We start from the raw sequence: 13,491 nt of genomic DNA on the forward strand, positions 1-13,491 counted from the left end.
AAACATAAGTAACCAAACAGTATGCAGCACAAAGGACTTTAGAGAAAACTGAAGTGCTAAGGGAATAATCACGAACGAAGGGAACAGAATGAAGAACAAAGGGCAAAGAAAACTCAAGGCTGATATGAGTACAGCATGTGTGGGGAGTAGAAGAGAAAAGCAGCCTCTGACACCCGGAGCTATCCTGGACGAGGAACTAGTGTCCTCCAGATGAAGGCACACAGTTTCAGCAAGCATTCGCATCCAACAAGACCACTCTGACAGTGTTCATCAAGAAAAGAATATGATCACTGTGTAATCATACCTGAACACAGATAAAACATTGTCCAAGCCACAAAAATGACCGAACATCACCCTATCTGGTTTAATATGATGACTTCTGCTTCTTTACCAATTACAATCTTAGCCTTGGTCTAACCTTTCTTCCTACTAAGATTTAGTAAGATAGCCAAAATTCAGGGGGAAAAAAATATCCCAACTCCAATAAGCATTTTCTGATATTTTACAGAGAACCCTCAGACATCATAGTTCCTCATAGTATGTGGTCTCTCACTGCAATGAATAATAAACGCCTGTCAATTCCAGGTGTGCTTATGGTGGTCTCTGACTAGAAGTAGTCTTTGAGAAGAAACCAGCGATAAACGAACCTGGGAAAGTGGTGTTAGTTTAGACTGTGAAAGACCCTCCTAGCCTAAGTGTTACGTTATTCATCTATGATTGAATGTATATTGCCTCACATGTCTCACTTATAAAATTTGCTTTGAAAAGCAGGCATGACATATATGTTTTATTTTGTCTTTTTTTTTTTTTTTTCAGTTTTTGGAAGAGAAAAACCTTGCCCCCCTCAAAAACAAAAAACAAAAAACAACAAACAAACAAAAAAAAACCCACTTAAGTAAATATTTTGTTTCAACAAGTAGCTTCTTTTTGAATAGGGATGCATGGATTATAACTGGTGTCCCCCATCACCTAATTTATAGAAATTATGTGACATTCATTTTTTTTTCACATTCCATTCACTGCCTTTACATATTAAAAGATTCTGATTTAACTGTAATTGAGAAACTTTTTCACACTTAATATTGCTGGATTATACTTTTTCAATGTAGTGTAAGTAATGCTATCTGTGAATTTGGTTCATTGTCGATTCTAATTCACATTAATTGAGTCTCCTCTGGGTATTTGGCTTTGAGTTAACTCTTTACGGACCTGCAGGCCAGAGATTTGTCAGCCTTCTCATGAGCTTTGTGGTAAATTAAACATAAAAAAATTATGTTTACACCTATGTAAACATGGATAGGGGGTGGTCACATTCAAGTGGCATGTGAGTGAAGCTATCTTGGACCCTTCAGCCCAGCCCTGCCCCAGCTGAATGTTGCTGAGTGACCACAGTCACCACTGTGTAGAGCAGAGTTGTCCAGTTGACCCTTACCCAAAATGTTGTTCTAGTTTGTGTGGCATAATAAAATGGTTGTTTTTTCAAGTCACTAAGTTTTTTATGGAGCAAGAAAGAGAGACCTAGAAGTAACACCGCAGCTCTATTTAAGGAAATTAGCCTTTCTTCTAGCTGCCCTGAGGAGGACACAGTTTCTCATTACCACTCTGTAGATGAAAATTTGGCTATATCATGTAAAATATTATCTTAGCTTCAAATATATCTTTCTCTGGAGTCATGTTTCTGTGATAGCTCTTCAGCTATAATGAAGATGGATGTTCCAAACATGCCGAAACATTGAAAGTATGAGAGGTAGAGTGGTTCCATTTGAAGTTGGTGTAGCAGTTGGCATATTTTTGGAAGTGCTTCACACTCAAAAATGCACTTTGCAGGTTTTTGATGCTCCTGATGACGTAGGAGGCATATTGAAGTGGGATTCAAAGTGGCTGAGATCACTTATTCTTGGCAGATTACTGACTTTTGTATTAGTGGCTAATCACCTGTAGAGCACACTCTTGATAGTTATTTCAAATATTTTCTAAAGAATATTTTTGTCATTAAGCCAAACTGAGCAAAAAAGAAAATTTTATTCTAGTTGCTATATGTTTTTTTCTTAATTACTAAGTAGAAAGCAGTTAACAAATTAGTTAACTAATGAATGTAGTCTGAGTTTAGGAGTTGTATGCTAATCTTGGTCTCTTTTCACTATAGAAGAAGAAAAAGTTTAAATAAATCTGACAATATTCTATTTTTGGATAGGCATCATGGGAAATTAAAGATAGCCGCAATTTTTGGAAACTCTTTTTATTGAGTGGTGGGGATTAACATACCTTTTCTTGACCTTATTGACCAACTTGACCAATAGAATGCAATAGAGTGACAATCTGAGACTTCTGAGCTTAGCAAATCAAAATCCTTGCAGTTTCTTTTTAGCAACTTGGAATGTTTTCTTTGGAGGAGTCAACTACTAAGTAAGCAGTCTATCCAGAGACTTTCTGGATTAAGAGAAGCCACATGACTTGGGGGGAGGAGGTGCTACCTGCCGAAGGGGAGAGGGAAGAAGGACAGGAGAAGGAGAGTGTTAAGTAGGGAGAGGGAGACAGGGAAAGGGACAGACTGACCAGCACCCAGCTATTCTTGCCATCTCAGCCCAGGCATCAGATGTATTTGTAAAGGTGCCTTCAGGTGACACTAGCCACAGTTTTATTTGCCTGCAACTTTATGAAGCATGTTAAACAAGAACTGCTCAACTGAGCCCATTAGCTCCCAGAACAGTAAGAGAAGATAGTAAATTGTTTCCTTAAGTCACTAAGTTTTGGGGTAGTTTTTTATACAGGAGTACAAACCTGGACTATATATTATTTCTTATATAAGTAGCCTAACAATCTATATTCATGTCATAATAGCTGGCAAGAAAAATGTGAATAATTCTAGAGCAACTTTGGATTGAGTGTGGTACTCTTTCACTATAAAGTGCATTTAAAGAGAAATGAGACATTTCATGAATTGATGGGTACAAATTAGAAAATGTCTTTAGAGACATGAGGTTTACTTCAGCATTATATCTTAAAAATAAAATCCAATTATTTTAAGTAGTGAGTAGGGTGTATATCAAAGAATGAGCAATGTACTTTCTACATCCACAAGAGGCTTTAGAAACTGAAATTACATTATATAAAACAGTATATCCAAAAATTACAGTATTTGTCATTTTTCTTGATATTATATAGAAAAATATATCCAAAAATTAAAGTATAATATTTGTCATTTTTCTCAACAGCTGCTATATTAGATTTTTAAGGACTAGGTTCAAGTTTTTTTAAAAAATAAATTGTTTTGTGAATAAATTATATGTTTCCATCCTACATTTCAAAACTCAAGTTAATGTTTCTTTTAAAGTTTTTATAACTTCTTGCTACTGTAGCATTAGAATCAGGGCTCTGTGTTAATATCTATTTGAAATTTTATATGTTTGTTGGGGGAAGGGTGGAGGGGAAACTGGCTTCAGGAAAAGGAGAAAATGAGATTCTTCTGAAGCACTTAGAGTTGTGAAATATTCTGTTAGTCTTCTGAACGACTTAGTGGTGACCCACTGAAAGAGAAAATTTTGCAAATACGGCTTACTTACTGATCAAACTATAATATATATGTAATTCTTTATATTGTTTCTTCTTTTAAAAGTGCCCTCACTTCCTTTGTCTTTTTCCTGTTGTAGTTTTCAAAATTCTACATCCATGTCACTTTCTCTAAGAAGCCTTCCTAAAACTCTTAAAAGAAATCAATTTATCTTTCCTTCAAAATCACCTAGAATTTAATTTATAATATTCTTATGATAATAATAGCATGCATTGTAATTAGCTATGTATGTCTCTATCTTTTTAGCATATGCTTCTTAAAAAAAAGACAGTGTTTCAATTGTCATTTTATCCTCTCATATAGTAAGTACTCAGTAAATTTATGTTGCATGAATAGATGGATAAATAATGTTGTATTCAATACAAAGTGGTTCAGTGTTTCTTCAACAGAGTGGTCCCTGGTGCAAAATATGTATTTTATCAGTGGCTTACTATGTCCTTAATTATACTTAAACTTTTAAAATTCATTAATAAAAACTAACATCCAGTTCTTACCATAGACTTTACAAATAAGATCTCATTTAATCTTCATAACAATCCTGTGAAGGAGCTATTACTGTTATTACAATTACTATTTTATAGAAGAAGCAATTGAGATTAATGAGTCTAAATAACTTGCTTTGAGCATCAACAGCTAGTAGGTAGCAAAACTGGAAGTTAAACCAAGTTTTATCTGATTTCAAAGTTCCTGCTCATAATCATTGCATACCATGGTCTAAATGAGTTGCTTGGAAGACATGTTGCTCATATCCTAAGGGAAGGCAGGTGGGAATTCAGTTTATACATGATCATATATGGATTTAAGTGTGCGTGTGTGTGTGTGTGTGTGTGTGTGTGTGTGTATGATACAGTTTGGCTCTGCCCCCATCCAAATCTCATCTTGAATTGTAATCCCATAATCCCCACATGTTGTAGGAAGGAACTGAATCATGGGGGTGGTTTCACCCATGCTATTCTCCTGATAGTGAGTGAGTTCTCATGAGATCTGATGGTTTTATAAGCATCTGGCATTTCCTCTGCTTCTCCTTCCTGCCGCCTTGTAAAGACGGTGCCTTGCTTCTCCTTCATCTTTCACCACGATTGTAAGTTTCCTGAGGCCTCCCCAGCCATGCTGAACTGTAAGTCAATTATACATCTTTTCTTTGTTAATTACCCAGTCTTGGGTGTGTCTTTATTAGCAGCATGAGAACAGACTAATACAGTGTGTATAGGCTCTTCATGACTTACAGCTGCATCTTCTGCTGCATTAGGCTGAATAGAGCTCTCAGATTGCAGAGGAAATTAGAGTTGGACTGTTCTTCAGGTTCCAGAGGCAGCATGGCTGGGTGGTAGAATGGCATGGCAGATGGCCAGGTCCTGTGTTTGTTGACTGTCACCAGGGCTCTGAACTTGTGCTTCTAACACATCTAAATTGTCTTCTAGGAGATTTGAAGTCTCTGGTTTTGGAAACATTATACAAATACACCTTTGGAAATATCAGAAAATTCAAATCTGCCAGGGCTTAGGATTGCAATGGGATTAATTGCATGCTGACTGCCTCATCCTTATCTTCTCTCAGCTACTTAGCTGGCCTAGGATTGGATCTCTTTTGCAGGGGGCTGCCAGATCCTACCACATTTATGGTGATTTTCTACTGCTAGAAGGGAGTAATAAATGCCTGGATTATCCCTTGGTTATTATTTCTACTTAAAAATTTAGGAGGAATGAATATAGAGAAACTATTTCTCTATTGTTTCTCCCTAATTCATTCTATGAAGCCAGTATCACCATGACACCAAAACTAGACAAGGACCCAGCAAAAGAGGAAACCCACACACCAATATCCCTGATGATCATGGATGCAACAATCCTCAAAACATAAAAGCAAATCGAATTCAACAGAATATAAGAAAAGGTATGGCATAATTAAGTGGAATTTATTGCAGAGATTAAAAGATGGTTCAACATATGCAAATCAATAAATGTGATTTATATGTAAACACAATTAAAAATAAAAACCACATGATCATCTCAATATAGACAAATCATTTGATAAAATTCAGTATTTCTTCAGGATAAATATCTTTAACAAATTAAAAATAGAAGGACCATACCTGAAAATAACAAAAACCATGTATGACAAACCCATAAGTAACATTATAATAAATGTGATGAAAATATTCCTCCTAAGGTCTGGAAGAAAACAAGAATGCTCCCTTTCACCACTCTTATTCAAGATAGAATTAGCAGTCCTAACCAGAGCAGTCAGGCAAGAGAAAAATAAAAGGCATCTAAATTTTAAAATAATAAATTATCTCTATTTGCTGATGATATAATATTATACCTAGAAAACCCTGAAAAGATTCCTATGTTTGATAAATAAATTCAGTAAACTTTTAGGATGCAAAATTAGCATATAAAAATATATATATGTTTTCATTATTCGATCATGCATTTATGGACATTTAGGTTGATTCTCTCATCCTTGCTATTGCAACTAGTGCTGCAATAAACATATGAGCGCAGGTATCTTTCTAAAATCATGATTTATATTCCTTTGGTTAGATATACAGCCGTGGGATTGCTGGATCAAATGACAGTTCTATTTCTAGTTCTTTGAGAAACCTCCATAATGGTTTTCATAGAGGTTGTACTAATTTACATTTCCACCAACAGTGTATAAGCATTCCTTTTCTCTGTCTCACTACCATCTGCTGTTGTTTAACTTTTAAATAACTACCATTCTGACTGGTGTAAGGTAATATCCCATTGTAGTTTTAATTTGAATTTGTCTGATGATTAGTAATGACCATTTTTTTCATATGCTTCAGGCCATTTATATGTCTTCTTTTGAAAAATGTCTATGTATGTCCTTTGCCTACTTTTGATGAGTTTTGGGGATTTTTCTTGTGGAGTTGAGTTCTTTCTAAATTTTGGGTATCAGTTTGCCGATGGATGCATTGTATAAATCACATTTATACAATGTGATGGTCTTGATCTCTTGATCTCATAATCTGCCTGCCTCAGCCTCTCAAACTGCTGGGATTACAGGTCTAAGCCACTGTACCTGGCCTACACTAATGAATTTTTAAATGGTCTATAATTCAGTACTCTAATTAAATATCTTAGTGCTTACATTGTTTCAAATTTTGTAGCTCCTTCAAGCTGCCACCTGTGTTTACTATGTGTCCTCATTTTTTATTTTTAATATTTTTTATTTTATTTCATAACAAGTTATTCCTGGCCCATTTATTACCTTGTCTCAGTTCTGGGAACCAGCATGTCTATGAAGAATGCTCACCGGTTTCTGTTAGTGGTAAATGGTAATAAAGATCAAGGTCTGCGTGTTAGGTATGTTCACTGCTACTAGGATGCCTTTGCTTCCTATAAGTTATGTATCTACACAGTAGACATATATGTGTACATAAACATGAAAATTCAAATGCATATACGTATTTTAGAAATCATATCTGGCTGGGTGTGGTGGAGCACGCCTGTAATCCCAGCACTTTAGGAGGCCGATGTGGGCAGATCACCAGGTCAAGAGATTGAGACCATCCTGACCAACATGGTGAAACCCCATCTCTACTAAAAATACAAAAACTAGCTGGGCTTGGTGGCACATGCCTGTAATCCCAGCTAATTGGGAGACTGAGGCAAGAGAATTGCTTGAACCTGGGAGGCAGAAATTGCAGGGATCCGAGATCACACCACTGTACTCCAGCCTGGTGACAGAGCAAGACACCAACTCAAAAAAAAACAAAAAACAAAAAACAAAAAACAAAAAAAAACCTTTCACCAATATCTCAATTTTTAATCCATCCCCAAAGGGCTCTTTCTTGCTTTCTCCTGCTCCAAGTCTTTTCTATCTTTCTAGAGAAATAATGGATTATCTTTATAGTTTCTCTATAGAAATATTACAAAATTGTCACATGAAGAGGTGATAAAGATATACAACAAAAAATCTATAGGAAACTGTCTTATAGAAATGTATCAGGCAATGAATGATTAAAATGTTATTTTACTTTTCTGTTTTTGCCTTTCACATGGCTGCAACAAGGAGAAGTGAAGAGTGAAGGTGGATAAAACCCCTCTTATAAAACCATCAGATCTCATGAGAACTCACTCTGGTGAGAACAGCATGGAGGTAACCACCCTCACTTCACTTCAACACCTAATGCTTTATATTTAACACTCTTTTTTTTTTTTTTTAAATTAATCTAAGAAGTGTCTTCTTATGTTCTTCCTCTGCTTGTCACCTAGCACAATTACATAATAATGTCCAAGGAGACAGAAATTGTTAGAGAATGAAGTTCTTTCAATTATAAGATAAATTTTTAAAATGTGATTCCCCCCTCCCCCCAGTATTTCAAAATATATATGCTACATGATAACTTTATTCAACCATATGGTCTCCAAAATAAGTTCTGTGTGTTTCCAAATATCAAATTTACCCCAAACAGATTTGAAAAGGCTTAGTGTGTATCAGGAGAGTATGAGAAAATGAAATGATTTGGAATATGAGAAGCTAAACCAAACAATAGACAAAAAACAAAATAAAAATATGTCTCACCTTTGGATACCTTTTTTTTTTTTTCCTTAAAAGCGTTTTGTGATTTTCATTCCAACTTATTTGTCTTACCTTAATTTAGGCTTAAGAATGGTTTGCGTTTCTTCGATAATCTCATAATAAAATCATTTGTCATTGAGAATTACCAAGTATTGGTAGATACATATTTATAAAATAAATGTAGAAACTGTTTCTCGATTTGAAAATCACCAAGTCTAGTTATATTAATATTCCATCTTCATTTTAGCTTAACTTTCTATGATACTGGTCATTGTTTTGACCAGTTCTTGTTAAATTGCTATGTTTGGGCACTGCAGTGGCTTATGCCTGTAATCCCAGCACTTTGTGAGGCTGAGGCAGATGGATCATGAGGTCAGGAGTTCAAGACCAGCCTGGCCAAGATGGTGAAATTCTATCTCTACTTAAAGTACAAAAAAATTAGCCAGGCACAGTGGTAGTTTCCAGTAATCCCAGTTACTTGGGAGGCTGAGGCAGGAGAATTGTTTGAACCCAGGTGGCAGAGGTTGCAGTGAGTTGAAATCATGCTACTGCACTCCAATGTGAGTGACAGAGTGAGACTGTGTCTCAAAAAAAAAAAAAAATTACTATAGAATCTCCTGCTTTGTTTTATAACCAGAATACTAAATGATTAAATAGCTTCATTTATTCTTTTTTAAAATATGATTTAAATGAAGAAGGTGATTTTGATAATAAATTTGACACATTGTTCTGAAAAGAAAACCTTTTTCAAGAGTTAGAAGCAAAAGAAATATAGGAGAAATTTGAGAGTAGAACTAACTTTCTTGTATTCTATGTGATGAATGTAAACAGTTATGCAAACAACTACCTGAAAATCATGATTCATAACCAGGTCCAACGTTATTGATCAACGCATATAAACTGCTGCTATATTTCTATTATTCAGGTGAAACTACAGGAATTCAACTGGAGGCACTCTGATCCTCTAAACAATGTGTTTGTTGGCAACTAGATTGTTAATATAGTGATAGGGTTTGGCTGTGTCCCCATCCAAATCTCATTTTGAACTGTAGTTCCCATGATCTCCATGTAACGTGGGAGGAACACAATGGGAAGTAATTGAATCATGGGGGTGGTTATCTCCATGCTGTTCTCATGATAGTGAGATCTCATGAAATCTGATGGTTTCATGATGGATTTTACCTTCCTTCACTCTGCACTTCTCCATGCTTCTGCCATGTGAAGAAGGATGTGTTTGCTTCTCTTTCTGCCATGATTGTTTAAGTTTCCTGTGGCCTCCCCAGCCCTATGGAGCTGTGAGTCAATTAAACTTCTTCCCTTTATACATTTCCCAGTCTCGAGTATGTCCTTATAGCAGCATGAGAATGAACTAATAATGCATATAGTCCATCACAACATATTTGTGCTGTAACAGTTTCTGTGTTTGGCTTTTCTGTTTCAATTTATAATTTAGAAAAAATTGAATTTACTTGAGAATAACATCTGTGCCCTTTAAGTAAATTATTACTGCATTCACCGAAGAGTTGTTTTAAACATGTCAGCTAATTATAAAACTATTACACAAAGTGGGTTAGGTTTAATTATCAGTTCTCTTCACATCCCTCATTGAACAGCATTCAAAAACTGTGTTATTGTCCCTGAATTGTGCTTGGCCATCTTCTTCACAACTTGTGCTAAGGGATTTTTATAAACAACAGACTTATAAAACTCATTTATGGGTTTACTGTGAGGATTTGTTTTTCCTGAGGATGTGGTTCATTACACTTCACAGTGTCATTTTTATGAGGACCCATAGGAAAAATTTCTCTCTGGTCTTAGACTAGAATAAACAGACTTCTCCCGAGTATCTGATTTGCTTTTGCCTTATGGGTACTGTTAATAATAAACTTCATTGTGATTTCCTCTTTAGGTACCTAGAAAAGTTAGAGCCAAATATGTAATCCATCTCTAGTGGAGAAGATGAATGTATTTTGTGTACCCTACTCCTGCCTCTATTTTCTTTTCTAAATTTACCTTTGCTTCACTTTACTCCTCAATTTAATATTTATTTTATTTTGTTAGATAGTGTGTGTCTTTCTTCTGCACCTCAAATGTTTTCTGGAACAGTATTAACATGTAAATCATAAATTTTCCTCACAGAGAAATTTGTTGCAGTGTTATTTTATCAAGTTTTCTGTTCTATGCTTTATGGAGTCTGGGCCAGACAAGATAATTGAAGCTATCTAATGTAAAATACAATCCCTAAATTTACTGATTTAATGCAATTTATTTCTCACTCATGTTATAATCTGAACCAGATGTTAAGCATGTGATCTTCCACATGGCAATTTAAGTGCCATTGTATTCTTGGGTCTCTTTGGAGTCTTCTACTCAATTCACCCACTACTACCTAGAAGACAGGGGTCTGAAAAATACAAGATTTCTGTGTGCCTGAGAGGTAATTGTAAATGGCTTGTTTAAGACATACTATTTTCTTCAGAGACTTTCTAATTTCTTGCTGGAGTCTTATGGATTATCTCCACAGGAATTTAATATCCAGTGGCTAAATATAATCTTGGGGTTTTGTTACAGTGGCTGAAAAACCCTCACAATTTTTTGGTGGATTTCTTGCTCCTACAATTTTCTCAGAGTTGCACATTCCAGGCAATACACTATACCTGGAATCAGACTGACCTGGGTTCAATACAAAATCTATCATATTTAGCTTTGGGCCAGTTGCGTAACATTTTCCTATATTTCAAATGGAGACAAAAATGTTAACTACTTTATAGACTTGTTAGGAGGGTTAATTGTAACATTTGATGCTATTAGTAAATGTCCCTATAATAATCTCTTTTGGAGGTATCTTTCTCTATATCATTTTTAAATTAATTTTCTCCTTTTGCTTCATTGTCTAGATTGACCATTGAAGTAGGTAGGTCTAAAATATTTTTTTAAAAGCTGATTCGCTTTCAGAATGTAATCTGTCAGAGGGCAGGGGGTTAGGTTTTTATCTGATTATTGATGTATCTATCCTAAGCACCTGCATAAAAACAATCAGTGAATGTTTGCTGAAAACAATGAATGATGTGGCAATTTAAATTTACATCAAATCTATGTTTTGACTGTGAAATTATGACTTGTTTTTTTTCTTTCATTACTACGTAATACTTTCATATATATGGAGTACATGTGAGTATTTTTTACATGCATAGAAGGTGTAATGAGAAGGTCAGGGTATTTGGGGGATTCATAAGCTTGAGTATTTGCCATTTCTATGTGTTGGTAACATTTCAAGTCCTTTCTTCTACCTATCTTGAAATATAGAATATATTATTGCTAACGATAGTCATCTCTACGATTGAACGTTAGAATTTATTTCTTCCATCAGTTAGTACCCACTCACCAACTTCTCTTCATTTCCCTCTCCCACCCTCACATCCTCCAATGCCTCTATTATCTACCATTCTATCTCTATCTCCATGAAATTAACTTTCTTAGTTTCTGCAGATGAGTGGGAGCGTGCGGTATTTATCTTTCTGTGCCTGAGTTATTTCACTTAACATAACAACTGACAGTTTCATTCATGTTTCTGCAAATGATGTGATTTCATTTTTTATGGCTGAACGTATCCCATTGTGTTTACCTGCCATATTTTCTTTATCCGTTCATCTGTCGATGGACCTTTAGGTTGACTCCATATCTTTGCTACTATTAATAGTGCTGCAATAAACATTTGAGTTCAGGTATCCCTTTGATATACTGATTTCTCTTCCTTTGAATAAATACCCAATAGTAGGATGGCTGGATTGCATAATAGTTCTATTTTTAGGTTTCTGAGAACTCTCCATATGGTTTTCCATAGAGGTTGCTACTAATTTATATTCCCACCAATAGTATGTAAGTTCTGTTTTCTCCACATTCTTCCAGGAATCGTTATTTTTGTCTTTTTGGTAATGGTTATTCTAACAGGTGTAAGGTGGTATCTTATTGTGGTTTTGATTTACATTTCCCTGGTAATTAGTAGTAATGAGCATTTTTTTTCATTTCTCTGTTCATCACTTATATTTCTTTCTTTTGAGAATTGTCTATCCATGTGCTTTGCCCACTTTTTAATGGGATTTTTAAAAAAATGTTGTGTTGAGTTCCTTATGTATTCTAGATGTGAATTCCTTGTGGCATAAATAGTTTATGAATATTTCCTCCAATTCAACAGCTTGTCTCTTTACTCTTGTTTCCTTTGCTGTGCAAAATATTTTTAGTTTAATGTAAGACCAATTGTCTATTTTTGTTTCAGTAGTCTGTGCTTTTGAGGTCCCAGCCATAAAATATTTACCTAGACCAATGCCTTAAACTGTTTTCTCTATGTTTTCTTCTAGTAGTTACATAGTTTTTGGGTCTTTTGTTTAAGTCTTTAATCCATCTTGAGTTGATTTTTGTATACAGTGAGAAATAGAAATCCAGTTTCATTCTTCTGCATATAAATATTCAATTTTTCTAGCATCATTTATTGAATAGGGTGTCCTATCCTCAGTGTATGTTCTTGGCATCTTTGTTGAAAATTAGTCAGCTATAAATATGTGAATATATTTCTGTGTTCTCTGTTCTGTTCCACTGGTCTGTCTATTTTTATATCGATATCATACTGTCTTGGTTACTACAGTCTTGTAATATAATTTGAAGTCAGGCAGTGTGATACTTCCAGCTTTGTTCTTTTTGCTTGGAATTGCTTTGGCTACTCTGGCTCTTTTTTGGTTTTATGAAAATTTTAGAGTTGATTTTTCAATTTCTGTGAAAAATAACATTTGTATTTTGATGGGAATTATATTGAATCTGTGTATTGCATTGGGCAGTATGGTCATTTTAATAATATTAATTCTTCAGATCCATGACCATGGGATGTGTTTCCACTTGTTTGTGTCAGATACAATTTATTTCATCAGTGTTTGGTAGTTTTTCTTGTAGAGATCTTCTACCTCTTTGGTTAAGTTTATTCCTAAGTATTTTATTTTTAGTTATTATAAATGGGATTGTCTTCTTGATTTCCTTTTAAGCTATTTCATTATTGACATGTAGAAAAATGACTGATTTTCATATGTTGATTTTGTATCCTGCAACTTAGCTGAATTTGCTTATCAGCTTGTAAGTTTTTTCTGGTGGAGTCTTTTGATTTTTCTAAGTAGAATAGCATGTTATCTGCAAAGAGGGACAATTCAGCTTCCTTGTTTTCCAACTTAGATGCCTTTATTTTTTTCTCTCTCTCCTGATTGCAATGGCTAGGAATTCCAGTACTATATTGAATAAGAGTGGTGAAAGTTGACATACTTGTTTTGTTCAAGATTTTATGGAAAAGGCTTTCTACTTTTCCCCATTCAGTGTGATATTAGCTATGG

At 34.8% G+C, this 13,491-nt stretch overlaps 1 long non-coding RNA gene across 5 annotated transcripts in view; it reads left to right on the forward strand.

Moving 5' to 3' along the window:
• Window positions 1-13,491, forward strand: part of LOC141580866 (uncharacterized) — a 258,553-nt gene that overhangs the window by 808 nt on the left and 244,254 nt on the right. The window contains exon 2 of one of the 5 annotated variants that reach the window (XR_012513266.1): window positions 7,610-7,696. The exons of the other annotated variants lie outside the window; for them this stretch is intronic. This is a non-coding gene — a long non-coding RNA (uncharacterized LOC141580866). The remainder of the gene's footprint in view (window positions 1-7,609; window positions 7,697-13,491) is intronic. 5 annotated transcript variants of the gene reach the window in all.

The sequence above is a fragment of the Saimiri boliviensis genome, chromosome 1, assembly GCF_048565385.1.
Source record: "Saimiri boliviensis isolate mSaiBol1 chromosome 1, mSaiBol1.pri, whole genome shotgun sequence".
NCBI classification, from domain to species: domain Eukaryota; kingdom Metazoa; phylum Chordata; class Mammalia; order Primates; family Cebidae; genus Saimiri; species Saimiri boliviensis.